The 18,420-nt window shown below is 40.5% G+C and overlaps 1 pseudogene; it reads right to left on the bottom strand.

Annotated features, from left to right (window-relative positions):
* Window positions 1–16,257: 16,257 nt before the first annotated feature.
* LOC113894924 lies at window positions 16,258–18,044 on the bottom strand (annotated as a pseudogene).
* Between the last annotated feature and the right edge of the window lie 376 nt (window positions 18,045–18,420).

Here is an 18,420-nt window from a genome sequence, read left to right as displayed (position 1 = left end):
ATATGATTTATCAATTTTTCTTAGCAATATCCCAACAAATTTTTTATGAACTACTTTTGAAAGAATCCATTTAAAGTATACTTAATGCTTACAATTGAATATTTGAGCAGTAAATTAAACTAAATTCCCATTGAGAGTAATTTATTTTTTCTGCACGACAATAAAAGCCAAGCTGACTTTTGGAATTGTTATCTTCAGATTCATGCTTCCATTAATTTCTAAATGTGTGTTTTGATTCATAAATTTATGAGGGTATCTGTAGAAAGAATCCAAAACCTAGATTGGAACTGTGCCATAAATCTAGAGTATTCCATATTGAAGCATAATCTCTGGGGAAATCATCTTACTGCGAGTAATGTTAACTTTATGAGCTTCAGGAAACTCCATTTCCCACAGACACAAAGACAGCAGATTTAGCCACAGTCTGTTGCATTTCAATAGTAACTCAACAGGCTACTGCAAATTTTTTGGTAGAAATCAGCTCTCATTTAGAGTTCCAGTAAAGAGTCACTTGTCAGAGATAATGGAAACAAGAAAAAGGATAATAACAGTATGAGCCACATACTGGTAAGTACAGCCTATATTGTACATTCTGTCTGCTCTTGTCGAGATGGTTCAGGCCATGACCGTACCCCTGCTTGGGGATGGAGAGAGGGACTAAACACAACAATTTGACCCTGAAGTGGGGGAAACTGTCATTGAGAGTTTAGTATCTTAAATACACAGAGAATCAGGCTCATTATTCTGTTACTTTCAGATGTGAGATGCTATTGATCATTAGTGCATCCAACATGGTAATAAATCTCTTTGACTATAAACCATGTAGTAGAGACTTCTGCTGCTGCTGCTGCTGAGTCACTTCAGTCGTGTCCGACTCTGTGCGACCCCATAGACGGCAGCCCACCAGGCTCCCCCGTCCCTGGGATTCTCCAGGCAAGAACACTGGAGTGGGTTGCCATTTCCTTCTCCAATGCATGAGGGTGAAAAGTGAAAGTGAAGTCGCTCAGTCGTGTCCCACTCTTTGCGACCCCATGGGCTGCAGCCTACCAGGCTCCTCCATCCATGGGATTTTCCAGGCAAGAGTACTGGGGTGGGGTGCCATTGCCTTCTCTGGAGAGACTTCTACAGCCCATTAAATTTCCACTTTGAGGGGGAGGAGTTAGTCTTTGCATGTTTACAACTTCGTCCTAGATTGTCAGGCCATGAATCTTGGCGGGCAGAAGTCCCACTTTGGCACTGTAAATATTTGACATCTCTGAACCTCAGTTTCCTTATCTGTAAAATGTGGAGAACAATACCTGGCTGACTTCATGCTGGGTGTGAGTTAAAGCTGAGTGCATTAAAAATTACTGTGTTGTAAATGCAGTGTGTACTGAGTAAACCAGGACAATGGTGGACGTTATCAGAATCAACTAGAAATCTTTAGCCAAATGCCTGGTGCAGAACACAACGCCAACAGTTGGAACTCAATGTATGCAAGGTGCTGTTATCATTCTAGAGGCATGGAACTTCTCATTCAATGTTATTTAAGTTGGAAACACAGGGTATGTCACACATGAACCCAAGTATTAGTAACCGTTGATCTTTTTGTCAAGGAACAAAAATGTAACCCCATTCTTCCACCTTGTCAGTTTTCTACGGGCACTCTCTTGTTCATGTGTAGATCGCTAGAACCAAGGCTACATATCTCGCTGTAAAGATAATGATGATGGCATGAATAAGGCAAGGTTTGGGAACCATCCAGTGGATCAAACACAAGAAAGGAAGGCGGTGGGCAGAACTGTGACAGACTGAGTTTTACAACAGCTGAGAGCAAAGGAACCTTTGTCAGGAGTCCCGGAGAGGCACATCAATAATATTAACAGCACAGGTCTGAAGGGTTGCTTCAGCACTAAAATCCTAACATTAAAGAGGCTGTTGGAGATTACTGGCATTCTTTCTGGCTGCTAGGTCGTAAGTATAGGCTTTGCTGAGTTTGAAGAATTCACCAAATGGTAACACTCAGTTGGGGGTGGGGCCAATTGGAGAAGCACTTTAAGATTTCCACCAACTGTCCATTCTAAGAGTCTGTGTACGCCTTTTGTATTAGTTTTCTAGGGTTTCTTTAACAAAAGACCACAAACTAGGAGACTTAACTCACAGAAATGTTCTGTCTCAGCATTCTGCAGACCAGAAATCTGAGACCAAGGTGTCAGTAGAGTTGGTTTCTTCTGAGGCTGTGAGAGAATCTATTGCATGTCTCTTTTTAGCCTCTAATTGTTTGCTCATAATCTTTGGCTTATTGCTTGGCTTGTAAAAGCCTCACCTTGAGCTCTGCCTTTATTTTCACAGGGTTTTCTCCCTTTGTGCACATATGTATGCAAGTTCCCGTGTTTATAAGGGCTCCAGTCACACGGGATTAGAGGCTGACTCTACTACAGTCTGACCTCATCTTATTTAATCACATCTGCAATGACTCTAGGGCTTTCCATGTGGCTGAGTGATAAAGAGTCCATCTGCCAATGCAGGAGATGTGGGTTCAATCCCTGGGTCAGGAAAATCTCCTGGAGAAAGGAATGGCAACCTTCTCTAGTATTCTTGCCTGGAGAATTCCGTGGACAGAGGAGCCTGGCAGGCTACAGTCCATGGGGTTGCAAAGAGTCTATTTCCAAGTAAGGTAATACCCTGAGGTGCCATGGGCTAGAATTTCAACGTATGAATTTGGTGCTGCGGGATAAAATTCAACCCTTAACAGGATCCTTGGAATTATCACCTACTGCTATGTTTCCCTGGGCAAACCCATGGGCATACATCATGTATGGGAAAAGGAGTGTGAATGCACTGAAATAGGAATATATGTGTGAGTATAGTGCAGACAGCCAGTACTAGTATATCTTTGCAGTGGGACAGATTAGCCAAATAATGAAGGAATCATTGGAGAACTTTGTGGGAAAGCAACCCTGAGTGTTGGGAGACAATTTTCCATGGGTCTCTCTCATGCCTGCTTATTTTATGTGAGGTGAACAGACTAAGTAAACTTTAAATGTTGAGTTTTAACAAGCAAAGGATTTAGAGACATGATTTTAAAGACTTGGTATTTGATGAAGATGATTTTTTTAAGCACCTAAGTAAAATTATTCTTCTTTGACCACTTATTTGCCATTTATCTCAAAATATATAACATGAAGAGTCAAAATTAGAGTGACTTATTTAAAGAATAAAGAAAAGGCAATGAAGCTCTTGGTAGGGAATAATATATGTGAACTGACAGTGAAAGATTCTTCAGGTTACTGGCAGAGTTAAGATAAAAATAGAAATATTCTGCATTGTCTGTAGAGAAGCCAGCAAATGAGAATGAATGATGATCTTTTAAATGAGGAGATCAGATTTGGTGATGAACATGATTTATTTTTAAAAGCACCTATACCTAAGTAAAATTATTCTTCTCTGACCACATATTTGAAATTTATCTCAAAATATATAATATGAAGTCAAAAATAGAGAGTGACTTATTTAAAGAATAAAGAAAAGGCAATGAAGTTCTTGGTAGGGAATAATATATTTGAATTGACAGTGAAAGATTCTTAAGGTTACTGGCAGAGTTAAGATAAAAATAGAAATATTCAGCATTATCTGTAGAGAAGCCAGCAAATGAGAATGAATGATGATATTTTAAATGAGATCAGATTTGGAATTTCATAAAGATAATTGTTAAATTAGCACAGGAAAAGTTCTCCTGGATATGGTATATACTAGTGAAAGTTGCTCAGTCGTGTCTGACTCTTTGAGACCCCATGAACTATCAGATCAGATCAGATCAGATCAGTCGCTCAGTCGTGTCTGACTCTTTGCGACCCCATGAATCCCAGCATGCCAGGCCTCCCTGTCCATCACCAACTCCCGGAGTTCACTCAGACTCACGTCCATCGAGTCAGCGACGCCATCCAGCCATCTCATCCTCTGTCATCCCCTTCTCCTCCTGCCCCCAATCCCTCCCAGCATCAGAGTCTTTTCCAATGAGTCAACTCTTCTCATGAGGTGGCCAAAGTACTGGAGTTTCAGCTTTAGCATCATTATGTAATTCTCCAGGCTAGAATATTGGAGTGGGTAGCCTTTCCCTTCTCCAGGAGAATCTTCCCAACCCAGGGATAGAACCTGGGTCTCCCACATTGCAGGCGGATTCTTTACTAGCTGAGCCACAAGGGAAGCCCAAGAATACTGGAGTGGGTAGCCTATCTCTTCTCTAGGGGATCTTCCCAGCCCAGGAACTGAACCAGAGTCTCCTGCATTGTAGGTAGATTCTTTACCAACTGAGCTATCAGGGAAGCCCATGGTATATGCTAAGAATGTTGCTATTTGGAGTCTAAACTTTATAAATTTTCAGACAAAAATTCTGCTCCTGCAGAGATTATAGGATTGCTTTTAACGGTAATATGGGTTTGGTTTTGTTTTTCTACATGAATCCATCATCTGTCTTTACCTGCATTTATTAGAATCTTGATTATTATCCAATCCATTTCAAGCTTTGAAAGTTAGTGTTATTCAGGCAGAAGTAGCCACGTTCCAGTTTTCAGATAGCTGTATGTCACACCTCACCAAACACAGCTGAATTTCCAACCAAAGTAGACACTGATTCAGCAGCATTGTCAGAAGACCTTATTCCTAAAATGTCAAAGGACAAACATTAAGTGACATTTTGTGAAAGAAAAAATAAATGCATGTAGGTTACCTTACATTTGACTGTTGCCTCAAGGAAAAAATAAATATTTAATGTATATATTGAATTCACAGGAAATACTGGAAAGTTGATTGTGTGTGTGTGTGTGTGTGTGTTTAAATCAAATTCTATGATTCTTAAAGATCAAAAATTTTCCCCCAGACACATATACCTTACTCTACAAAAATACCCTCATGTTACTCTAAGGGCTTTGACCAAAGACATTCCATTAATGAAATGTGAAAGGGTTGCCTTCTCTGTCTTCTTTGTGAGTGAAACCATTTTGATTTCTTTTTACCTTTAGCTCCTTTTTTTTCTCAGTCAGTCATAGCATCGTATCAGGGCTGATTCTCAATAATCATTTATCTATTCATTCCATGGTGGTGGTGGTTTAGTCACTAAGTCGTGTCAGACTCTTTCGACTCTATGGACTGTAGGCTGCGGGCTCCTCTGTCCATGGGATTCTCCAGGCAAGAGTACTGGAGTAGGCTGCCATTTCCTCCTCTAGGGGATCTCCCGGACCCAGGGATCAAACCCAGGTCTCCTGCATTGCAGACAGACTCTTTACTGACTGAGCTACAAGGGAAGCTCCTTAAATGAGTTAATACAATGATTAAAAAGGTGAGTATGGACATTCATCAGCCTGAATTGACTACATCATACACCCACTCCTTGTAATGTTTCAGTGCCTTGGTTTCACCAAATTAACTTAAGGATAACATTCATGCCTCTTTAACAGAGGGCTTGCTGTATTAACTGAGACGCACATCCCTCCTAGTCTAAAAAGCTGTTGTGGAGCAGTGGGGGAGGAAATGGGAACAGAAGCTAGGTCAGGGCGAGGCTCCAAGGGCTGTGGATGGGGTATTACTCGATTTCCTTAGATCAAGAGTGTGTATGGCAGACAAAGACTGATAATGCAGGAAGACAGCAACACATAAAAGCATGTTCATGTATAAAAGGTGAGCACATTTGGGGAATTTCCCATGCTTTGCCATGACTAGAATGTAAGTGAGTTTAAAGCAACAGTAAAAATCAAGACTCAAGAAGAAGACATGAGCTCACACATATCATTAGGCAGTTTTATATATAGTATTATACGTGCTGTAAAGAGTTATAATATTTTAGTTTTAAATTAAATGACCTTCTTTCATAGATCACCACAGCAATTTAGGACCATGATAAAAAAAAAAAAAACACATTATTTTTACCCTTTAATGGAGATGGTAAATAATGAACAGAGTATGATTCATCCTAAGTATCTTGCTCTCTGGGGAAATAAGAAAACAGGGTACAGAAATGTCTATTATAATTGCCATTGTCATGAAGTATCTTGAAGGGACCTGAAGATTTTGTAGTATCAAGTAGCCATGACTTACCAGTGACACAGGTTGCTTTCCTTTTCTGGTAACTGAAAATTGCCAGAATTTAATGTGATTTATTGTGATGTTTAATCACAATAAAATGTGATTTATTGTGATTTAACATGATTCAAACAACATATCAATCCTAACCAGCCCAGGTTGGCCAATGAAGCACCACATGCCTCTGGAATTAATGACTATAGCAGACACTTGACCCAAGCAAAGCCAATCAGCTTTTCTCTGACAATAAATATAAGCTCTAGATGGAAGGAGCTTTCCCTCTGAGAGCACTAAAGGTTATACACCTCTGGTGTTTCCAGGGTCAATATTGATGCCACATATACAGAAACCTGACCGAAGTTATCATAGAAGAACTCAGAGCCAAGAGACGGACAGAGAAAAGAAAAGAAGTCCTGGATAGTCAGTCCTAAGCCAGCACAACCCATTAGGATTATTACTTATATTTGCCAGTAAATTTCATTTTCTTGCTAACCCAATTTATTTGAACTTCTGCCTCTAGCAACCAAGATACAATACAGATGATCTGGAGTATGAAAATTCTGGCCCAGACAACTGAATAGACAAGATAAACACTGGCATATCTGCACATTTTATCTGTAGTAGTCCATTTCATACATCTTGTTAAACATTTCAATAGGAAGTTCTACTATATATGTTTGCTTAATAGGTCTTGGGGAAATCCAACATGCAAAAATTCCTATCCATAATTAGCATTACCATACCCAGTAAAATCACTACAGATTCTAATTTTTTCTTTCAGGAATCATGTGAAGAAGTAGGCAAAGTGATTAAGGGATGCTTTCAGAGCTGTATCACAAGGGCTTGAACAAGGTTTTGCAACTTACCAGCTGTGTGATCTTGAGCAGGTCACCTACCTCTTTGTGCCTCAGTTTCCTATCCCATAAAATGGATATAATAACTGCTCCTATCTCAAGGCTATTATGAAGATTAAATGTGTTAGTTCATGTAAGAAGCTTAGAGCAGTGCTAGGAGTATAATAAGCACTATACAAATATTTAAAAGAGAATATGCTGCTATTTTTAAGCTATGGTATAGAACTTCTTCAAAATCACCACAGACAGTGACTGCAGCCATGGAATTAAAAGACGCTTACTCCTTGAAGGAAAGCTATGACAAACTTAGACAGCATATTAAAAAGCAGAGGGGTCACTTTACCGACAAAGGTCCCTTATGGTCAAAGCTATGGTTTTTCCAGTAGTCATGTACAGATGTGAGAGTTGCTCCATAAAGGAAGTTGAGCACTGAAGAATTGATGCTTTCAAATTATGGTACTAAATAAAACTCTTGAGAGTCCCTCAGACAGCAAGGAGCTCAAACCAGTCCATCCTAAAGGAAATCGGTCCTAAATAGTCATTGAAGGACTGATGTTGAAGCTGAATCTCCAATACTTTGGCCACCTGATGTGAAGAGCTGTTAGAAAAGACCCTGATGCTGGGCAAGATTGAGGGCAGGAGGAGAAGAGGACAGCAGAGGATGAGATGGTTAGATGGCATCACCGACAATGGATATGAGTTTGAGCAAACTCCAGGAGATGGGGAAGGACAGGGAAGCCTGGCATGCTGCAGTCCATGGGGTCACAAAGAGTCAGACATGACTTAGCAACTGAACAACAACAGCAATGGATAGCAGCATGCTGCTGCTGCTGCTGAGTCGCTTCAGTCGTGTCTGACTCTGTGCGACCCCATAGCCGGCAGCCCACCAGGCACCCCCGTCCCTGGGATTCTCCAGGCAAGAACACTGGAGTGGGTTGCCATTTCCTTCTCCAATGCATGAAAGGGAAAAGTGAAAGTGAAGTCAGTCAGTGGTTTCCTACTCTTAGCGATCCCATGGACTGCAGCCTACCAGACTCCTCCATCCATGAGATTTCCAGGCAAGAGTACTGGAGTGGGTTGCCATTGCCTTCTCCAGATAGCAGTATATTTTTCATTAAATAAATGAATGCAGGAACAATCTTATAAAATCATTGTGGTCCCTAACATTTCTACTAAATGATGAATTGTAGATTAATGAACTTTTTATAACTCAGTCTCTGTCTTCAAATTATAAGATACTTTGTATACTTTTTTCACTTTTATAGGTATTTTAAAAATTAGCATCTAAAGGTGAATGTTTAATCTTTTGATGACTAAATTGCTTCCTAAGAACTTTAAGGAAGACTGTAGGAATCAGTAATTTAATTAAGAGCTAGAAGTCAGGGGAGATCATTAAACTGGCCCTTTCGTGGTGAACTCTGACATGGGAAAATGACTTGGCAAGGCCTTGTCCAATATTCAACAGTGAAATCAATGAGAGGAAATGAGCTACTCACCAAGTCCTGTAAGTAAACTGATATTAGTCCACTGCAATTAAACCTTGACCCATAAATTGTATTTGTAAGTAAATTATAATTTGCAAATGGAAGACCAACTTAGTTGTTTCAATATTTGCTAAAAATTAATGAAAGAAATTAAACACTTAGAAGTAGAGGCAGAAAACTAGCCTTATCTCTTACCGGGTAAGAGATTTTAGTTAAATTATACAATCTCTCTGTGTCTAAGATCTTTGCTCAAGGAAATAAATACAATGCTCGCTCTATTTAACGTAAAGATTGCTATATGGTTCAACAGAAATAATTTTGATTGGTCTCTCTAAAGGTATGTGATGTGGTTGCAAAACACCTCTTCTACATGCCATAGTATTTTCCAGGCAATCTGCACCACTTTCCCTACAGTAGTGCTAGTTATCAGATCTTTGCTATGAGGCACATACTTTTTTTTCACTTTGTATTAAGTATACTGGAACATAGTAATAACAAATAACTGGTTCAGAGCAAGTGATGAAGCCCAGATTCAATTCCAGGTTGGTGTGTCACAAAGAGGGGCTTCCTGGGTGGCTCAGCAGCAAAGAATCCACCTGCAACACAGAAGACATGGGTTATATCCCTAGGTGGCCGGGAGCAGGAGCTCCGCCCATGGCAAAGGTCATGAGGAAGGAGGCTCGGCATACGCAAAGGCCTCAGGAGTCCCCCTGGAAATTCTCGAGCATCTACCCCCAAAACCAGAGTCTGCCTACTTTCTGCTTTGTGCTCTCACCTACACCTCTGACTTTATGGGGGGCTGTCCCCCACTACCTCTCTCTGAAAAAAGAGTTAACTTACAGCTCCAGTTAATAAAGTTCCTGGGTGTGACAGTGTTTCAACCTACAAACTCCTTTGGAAATCCTCTAGCCTGCCTGAATAGGTTTTTCCGGCCACATGTGATTGCTCAGAGCCTCCCAACTGTGAGAGGCAGGAGATGTTCTAAACTGTCTAAACACAGATTCTTTTGAGTAGTTAAAAGATTGATTAGAAATTGTATTGGTGAAGGGTTTTTCACTTATTGGGCCAATGTTTGCTGCTAAGTCTCCATACTCCTTACCTACTGTGTCCTTGGCAGTGTATTGATTGATATAATGGGTGTATAGAAATGTAAGTAGTAGCCTCAATGTTTGTAACCTTGGACCCTTGAGTTAATTCTTTTTCTTGTTATAGCCCACCACACCTTTGCCCTATAGGAATGCAACTTTATCTAATGCTTTTGGAGGGTGGCGCCTGCCTAATCACCTTTAGAGAAAAATAAGTTTTCTGAAGAAAGGGTCTTAAACTGTTAACAGGCCTCCAGGCCAGAAGATGATGCAAATCACCTAAACTTTTGCATATGATAAGTTTGCGGGAAGAAAGCCTGGCTTACTGCATGACTCTACCTGTTCCTCCATTATCCTCTATGGATAACTTAAGGTATAAAAACTACTTTGGAAAATAAAGTGCAGGCCTTGTTCACCAAAACTTGGTCTCCCCATGTCGTTCTTTCTCTCACCTTTTGGCTGAATCATTCAGCCTCTTTTCTCCACTGAATTTCCTCACTGAGCTATCCTTATTTCAGCCTCTTTTCTCCACTGAATTTCCTCACTGAGCTATCCTTATTTAACCACTCTTTATATCTTTAAATAACATTTAAATAAGCTGTTGTTCCCTGATCGCCAAAGCCGTCTCCCCTTCGAATTCCACTGGGGCTGGACCCCGGCACTAGGTCAAGAGGATCTTCTGGAGGAGGGCACAGCAACCTTCTCCAGTATTCTTGCCAGAAAAACCCCATGGACAGAGGAGCCCCGCAGGCTGTGGTCCATGGGGGTTGCATAGAGTCAGACATGATGAAGTGATTGAACACGCACGCTGTCACAAAGATGTTTCAGTTTGCCTTAAACCAGATGCCCAGCCTTTCTCTCCTTATGCCTTGCCTCTGAGTCCGGTCTTGGCACTAGTGATCAGCAGAGGGCTTGCCTTGGCTCACTTGGTGCAGACAGTGTCTATTCTCAAGTGCCAACCCCAGGCCTTTCCCATTCTGTGACCTGAAAGTTCAGCAGGATCCCATTCCACACACACAGACACACACACACACACACACACGGGCAACTAGAGTGCAATAATGCTGGAAAGCCTCACTCAGTGGGGGATGAGCGCTAAAGGCAAGTGCTTCCTGCTGCCCCCTCAGGAGGACAGCTCTGAGCACCTCACCACCTCCTCAGAAGGATGGAGCCCTGGGACCTCCAGCCGTAACCATCTCAGTAACCCACCCTCGTCGCAGCTTCTCCCGCCTCCCTGAATGAACTCTGCCTCAAGTCTTCCCTCAAAGTAACCACTGGCACACAAACCCCTTCTTTGGGGCTCTGCTTTCTAACACGTCTCAGGTGAAGATACAGACTAACGAAAGAATGACATAAGATCACATTCCAACTAAGTTAAGAAGTATCAAGCACCAGAACTACCAAGGGAAGAGCCTCACTCTTCAGGTGTGGTGGATAAAACCCAAAGACAGAAATGGCAGAAAGTATTCACTGTTGTAAGTCGCCAGAGAATGACTTTCACCATCTGGATACTCCTCCTCAGGATAGATGGGATAGTGATGAATATTATGTTTATGAGCCTCTGAAGCAAAAACCAGTCTACACTGAGCTTCCATAGGAACAACTTATCTTGTTTTTACAGAGCATAATCTACTGGCACACAAGTAGGGCCTCGAAGCATAGTTAGATGAAGTAAAAATACTTTCCACACACACCCCACCTTTAGACTCAGGCAAAGCTTCCCCTGTACATGGCATCTCCCAGCTCCTATTAATTAGAATCAGCCTGCATTTGATGTATATTCTCTTCTAAGGCAGACCAAGTAGAGAAAAGGAGTGAAGTACAAAGGGACTGTGAGTTCTCTTTGCTCATGTAAGATCCATTTAAAAGAGTGAGCAGGTCTAATTACTATTGGACCATTTGGATTGCTTTTCATAGGAAAAAGGAATGCTGAAACTAGAAATCAGACTACTTCTCTGACTAGGTCATTCTGGCCAATGCAGAGTTCCCTGGATCTATTGTGTAGGAGATGCCTTCTTCTGAATTCTGAACAGCTCCATGTCCCTTTCTTTTCTATTTTCCAAAGGAGAGAAGAAATACCTAATGGACATGTAGAGATAGTCTCACACTTGCTGAACTTTTCTCGTCCTGGGCTCCAAGGTTAAATAATCACAAAGAGAACTTAAAAAGAAATCCACACTATACAATACACAATGACTATTTTCTACTACTTCAATTAATATGAGAGCAAGAGGTTTGGGAGACCCATTATTAAGGTGGTTGCTAAATCAATGCGCTTACTGAAATAAAATTAGCATGCATTGTTAAACTCCTTTGCCATTGAGGTTCCCATTAGTAAAGCTAGGATAATAAGATCTACTTCATACAAAGAGGATGAAATAACAAATCTGTATAAACCTTCTAGCCCAAAGCTGGATATATTCTAGTTACTCAAAATAAGTAGTGAATATTCATTACCTTCTTTGATATATAGAAACGAGAAGCTTGCTTACTTCTGATTATCCCAATGTGCATAATATTATTAAAATTAATAGCTATCACTTACTGCTTATGATTTATCAGGCACTTTGCAAAGCACTTTTCATTGCTTTGTCATTTAATCCTGTAATTTATGAGTTACGCATACATATTATCCTGATTTCGCACAAATAAAGGAAAAGAGGTGTTGATCTAAAACAAGTGGGCTACCAGATATTTCTCCAGAAAAGATGGGTTTATTCAGTATTAAGAGAATTGCTACTTAGGATCTACAACCATGGCAAGCTGCATGCAAGTCTCTACATGCACAAAATAACGAGAAACCTTTTATAGAGGGAAAAAGGAAGTTGGGAGACTGTAGTAAACAAAAAAGCCATCCCTCTTCAGAAGCTGAGTCCTTGTCAGGAAGAAGAGGAGTCTTTCTTCTTGCTGTCGGGCTCTGCTATCATGAGAGGGTGTGAGCATCCCGCTACTGGTCTTCCAACCCTGCTCAGTTGAGATTTCTGTTTATTAGTTGTTATACACTGGCAAAAGAAGTACCTAATTTACTAAAGACACACAGCTAGATAGAATTCAGATGAGTCCAACACGAAAACCCAAGCTTAACTAAATGGATACTAGTTGAAGACAACAGATGGTCATGAAAAATAATCCAATGGTAATGACTAGAAGTGCATACTAATATTACAAGCTATCTTGTCAAATTAATACAAAAAAATCTGTTCTTTAACAAATACTGATTATCCAATATGCTTCACCCGTGTAGATGTCTCATGTGTTAGAAATATCACAAAATTTTAAGCTCAAAATTGCCCAGGTATTTCTGGTAGAAAACAAGAGTCAAGGTAAAACTGGCAAGGCATTAAATGTCATATCCACTTCTAAGATGGTTCCAAATGTGTTAGTGTAACCTTTAGCACTACCACACAGAAATAATCTCTTTACCAAAAATGTCTAAGAGATGATATTTATCTATCTCTGTTGGTGGCGGGCAGGGGGAAGCGTTGTTTGTCTAACCAACATGGTACTTCTGGAATACTATATTGTTCTTCTAAGTGACATACTACTTCAGACAACTCGGCTTATTCCTGAAGCAGTGGTTCTCAGTTATGATCACACACTGTAATTATCTAGAGAGCTTTAAAAAATATTGATGTGTGGGTTCCATCCTCAGAGATTCTGATTTAATTGGTGTGGGGGTGTAATCTGGGCACCAGGAATCTTAAAATCTCCCCAGACATTTCTAATGTGCAGCCAAAGTTGAGAACCCCTCTTCCAAATCCTGAGCTATACATTTTACATAGCTTTGGACTGCTTCTCTATATGAAACAAAATTCTGTGTGACTCAGCAAGAGGGACATGAAAAGATGCTCAGCATTGCTAGTTATTAGAGAGATAAAACAATTATCCTTCAATTAAAAATAAATTAATTTAAAAAAACAACTATGAAGAGGTGCCACCTCACACTGGTCAGAATGGCCATCATTAAAACACCTACAGAGAGCAAAAACTGGAAAGTATGTGGAGAAGAGGACCCCTTCCTACTGGGTCGGTGGGAATGTAAATTGGTGCGGTTGCTATGGAAAACAGTATGGTGGTTCCTTAGAAAACTGAAAATTAAGCTAGTGTATGATTCACAATCCCACTCCTGGGTACATATCCAAAGAAAACCATGATTTGAAAGAATATGTGCACCCCAATGTTGGCTGCAGTGCTATTTACAATAGCCAGGGCACTGAAGCAACCTGAATGTCTACTGACAGATGAATGGATTAAGAAGATGTATCCATGGAATATTACTCAGATATTAAAAGAATGAAGTAATGCCGTTTGCAGCAACATACATGCAACTAGAGATTATCATGCTAAGTGAATTATGTCAGACAAAGACAAATACTGTATGACATCGCTTATATGCAGAATCTTTAAAAAATGATACAAATGAACTAACGTACAAAACAGAAACCAGACTTAGAAAACAAATTTATGGTTCAGTTCAGTTCAGTTGCTTAGTCGTGTCCAACTCTTTGCAACCCCATGAACCACAGCACTCCAGGCCTCCCTGTCCATCACCAACTCCTGGAGTTTACTCAAACCCATGTCCATTGAGTCAGTGATGCCATCCAAGCATCTCATCCTCTGTCATCCCTTTCTCCTCTTGCCTTCAATCTTTCCCAGCATCAGGGTCTTTTCAAATGATTCAGTCCTTTGCATCAGGTGGCCAAAGTATTGGAGTTTCAGCTTCAACATCAGTCCTTCCAATGAACACCCAGGACTGATCTCCTTTAGAATGGACTGGTTGCATCTCCTTGCAGTCCAAGGGACTCTCAAGAGTCTTCTCTAACATCACAATTCAAAAGCATCAATTCTTCAGTGCTCAGCTTTCTTTATAGTCTAACTCTCATCCATCACATGACCACTGGAAAAACCATAGCCTTGACTAGATGGACCTTTGTTGGCAAAGTAATGTCTCTGCTTTTGAATATGCTATCTAGGTTGGTCATAACTTTCCTTCCAAGGAGCGAGTGTCTTTTAATTTCATGGCTGCAATCACCATCTGCAGTGATTTTGGAGCCCAGAAAAATAAAGTCAGCCACTGTGTCCACTGTCTCCCCATCTATTTGCCATGAAGTGATGGGGCCAGATACCATGATCTTAGTTTTCTGAACGTTGAGCTTTAAGCCAACTTTTTGACTCTCCTCTTTCACTTTCATCAAGAGGCTCTTTAGTTCTTCCTCACTTTCTGCCATAAGGGTGGTGTCATCTGCATATCTGAGGTTATTGATATTTCTCCCCGAAATCTTGATTCCAGCTTGTGCTTCCTCCAGCCCAGCATTTCTCATGATGTACTCTGCATATAAGTTAAATAAGCAGGGTGACAACATACAGCCTTGATGTACTCCTTCTCCTATTTATGGTTACTAAATGGGAAAAGTGGGGTGGAGTATGGGGGAAGAATAAATTGGGAGCTTGGAACTGACATATACACACTACTGTATTTATAATAGATAGCAAGAACCTACTGTGTAGCACAGGGAACTCTACTCCATATTCTGTAATAACCTAAATGGGAAAAGAATTTGAAAAAGAATGGATACACGTATAGGTATAACTGAATCACTTTGCTATATACCTGACACCAACATAACATCGTAAATCAACTATACTTCAATATAAGATAAAAATGTAAAAATAACCAGTTGCTATCTTACTTTTGCTTTTGTTATACTGAAGCTTCTGCTACAATGTCTTCAACAGTAAGTTTTATCCACAGTTTTCTACCTAAACCTTCATGACGTGGGATAAATACTAGATTCTTAAAAATTTCATTTCCTCCACTTAGATCTTTTCAGGTATAATATACAGTGCTTTATCTTGGTCTTCTCATCACTATGGAATCCTTAAACCAACTTTGCTAGAACTACATCACACTAAATAAAAAAGGGGACAGGAAATTATTGAGTATTGGCCATTGGTAGGAAAGGATTTAAACTCCCTAAGGTCCAATCCCCAGGTGATGCAGTGGTAAAGAATTCTCCTGCCTATGCAGGAGACAGAGGAGACAAGGGTTTGATTCCTGGGTTGGGAAGATCCCCTGGAGGAGGAAATGAAATGGCAATCCACTCCAGTATTCTTGCTGAGAGAATCTTGTGGAGGAAGGAACCTGGTGGGTTACAGTCTGTGGGGTCATAAAGAGTCAGACACGACTGAGCACACATGCATGAAGGCACAATCTGAGAAAGGATCCAAAGAGGGTTTCTAGTTTGTTGCACCTCTTGGGCTCCCTGGGAGGAACAAATGTTTGCAAGCAGAATGACACAGTGGAGCCTCCCAACCTGATTGTGGTTGGATGCCTTACTCACTGCCTTGGTAAGTGCTGTGCAGAGATGTGGTGAGAATTATCTCCCAGAAGAAAGGACAAAGGGCTGAGCAAATCTCCTGGTGAACAGCCCTGGGTCTGCCAGGGTATATCTCCTGGGCCAGGAAAACAATAGGCCAACAGGGGCTGCACAGTCTCTATTTCAAAACAAGCTCATTAAGAGAGTTTACTGAGTGGCCACTGATATTTACCAAATAATATTGTGCCTTATAGCAAATTTCCTCTTTAACCTGCCGTAAGGATACTGATGGAAGCAAAGTGAAATTATGGAATGGTTACTCTTCCTCACTAAGGCCTAGAAGAGCATTATATAAGATTTTACCAAGTCCTCTTGCATTTCATGAGTTTTATTATGCTGCAAATTCTTCCTCCAGGGAGTAAATTTTGATTTAGGCTATTTTTGTTTATGTTTTGCTCTCTTATTCTGTTTTTTGCAAAGCAAAAGTCTGTAGCACAGGAGCTAAGGAGACCTATAAGAAATAACAATGATATACACAGACTAAACTTTATGAATTTAATGACAGGTTCAATGTGGCCTGACTTACTGGGATAAAAAGAAGAGCTAAAGCAAAAATATGTATCATGGATCATGAACTAGGAATAAAAAGAGAAACGCCTGCTCAGAATATCACATAAGAAAGCAAAAATAAATCCACAAGTATATATTTTTAATTTCCCTTAATTGAAATGTACTTTGTGGAATTTCACCCAGATGTTTCTGAAATTATAACATAAATTTCATATCTTCTGTTGATCACTGTATTTGTTTTTTCAATTTGTTTCAATCATTTTTTAACTAACCAGATTATAAATATAATCATGGTAGATAACTTGGTTCATCCTTCTAATAAGCCTGTTAATCTGGTCTTCCCTGTTGCCAGCATCTCCACCTTCTACAAAATGGGTGGTCTTTTTCTTCATTCCTTCTCATGGATAAGACAATTTAAAGGTCCACAGAAATTTGTTTGCTTCTTTGAAACATTTTCCAATGGTATAGATCTCATGAATCAGATCCTCCATGCAAATAATGCCATTATTTCCCAAGAGATCAAGCAAACAAGGCGTTATCTGTCAGGGCAATTCACTTCTTGTTGATTTTGCCATAACCACACTTGTAGATCAATTCATTTACTGACTTCAGATTTGGGTACCCCCATGCAATGTATGGCAAATGCTTCATGGCAAATAGATGGGGAAACAATGGAAACAATGAGAGACTTTATTTTCTTGGGCTCCAAAATCACTGCAGATGGTGACTGCAGCCATGAAATTAAAAGACTCTTGCTCCTTAGAAGAAAAGCTATGACCAACCTAGACAGCACATTAAAAAGCAGAGACATTACTTTGCCAACAAAGGTCCATCTATTCAAAGCTTTGGTTTTTCCAGTAGTCATGTATGGATGTGAGAGTTGAACTATAAAGAAAGCTGAGCACCGAAGAATTGATGGTTTTGAACTGTGGTGTTAGAGAAGACTCTTGAGAGTCCCTTGGACTGCAAGGAGTTCCAACCAGTCCATCCTAAAGGAAATCAGTCCTGAAGATTCATTGGAGGAACTGATGCTGAAGCTGAAACTCCAGTACTTTGGCCACCTGATGCGAAGAGCTGACTCATTGGAGAAGACTCTGATGCTGGGAAAGATTGAAGGCAGGAGGAGAATGGGACGACAAAGGATGAGACGGCTGGATGACATCACCAACTCAATGGACATGAGTTTGAGTAAGCTCCTGGAGTTGGTGATGGACAGAGAAGCCTGGTATGCTGCAGTCCATGGGGTCACAAAGAGTCGGACACGACTGAGTGACTGAACTGAACTGGTGCAGTGTATGGCTCCACTATTGATGTCTTGTTGAGCTTCACAAAGGTGCCTCTGAAGATCCAACGGAGACGAAGGAGCTGTAGCACCTTTCGAACCTTCGGGCTCACACAGTTGGTAGCTCTGATCCTGATGACAAATGCCAATTTGGGTTCCACAGCTACACAGATGTTGCTGGCTCTTCATGCCATCCTAGCCATTCGAATTTCAGTTCTATATATCTGCTTAGCTTTTTCATTGATAAGCTTCCTCCTTACCTTTCAGAAGCATCTTTTGGGCAAACTTCTTTCTCAGGCGCTTGATCTTAACCTCAGCGAAACTCTTTCGCTTTTTCTTAAGGGCTTCTGGCCAGCAGGAACCTTCTTTTCCTTTTTTTCCTCTGCACCGTCCATGGTTCCAGCCGGGAAAAAGGGAGTTGGCGCATGCACCTGTCACTGTATTTTAAGTATGGGAGTTCTCTGCACAGGTGCATGGTCTGTAAACTTAGACAATAGTTGCTAAGCCATTTCAGAACTAAAATCCCCCGTCCATGTAGGAATGAAAGGGAACAGCTAATCAAGAGAACATAAAGGAAAAGAGAAAACTTTCAAGGCCTCTGTGTACCTGATTCAGCTGAGAATGAGCTCTGACAATTGAAGCTGTACTTACACATAAGGCCCAATTTAGTCACTTTCCTAAAAATAAACTGTCAAGTGAGTCAGCCAAATAATTCATTTTTTCAAAGAGAGAGATTTCCTAATCGGAAGGTTGAACTCATCAACCATTTGC

This window comes from Bos indicus x Bos taurus, chromosome 7 (genome assembly GCF_003369695.1).
Source record: "Bos indicus x Bos taurus breed Angus x Brahman F1 hybrid chromosome 7, Bos_hybrid_MaternalHap_v2.0, whole genome shotgun sequence".
Taxonomy (NCBI): domain Eukaryota; kingdom Metazoa; phylum Chordata; class Mammalia; order Artiodactyla; family Bovidae; genus Bos; species Bos indicus x Bos taurus.
This window is presented reverse-complemented; position numbering and strand designations above follow the sequence as displayed.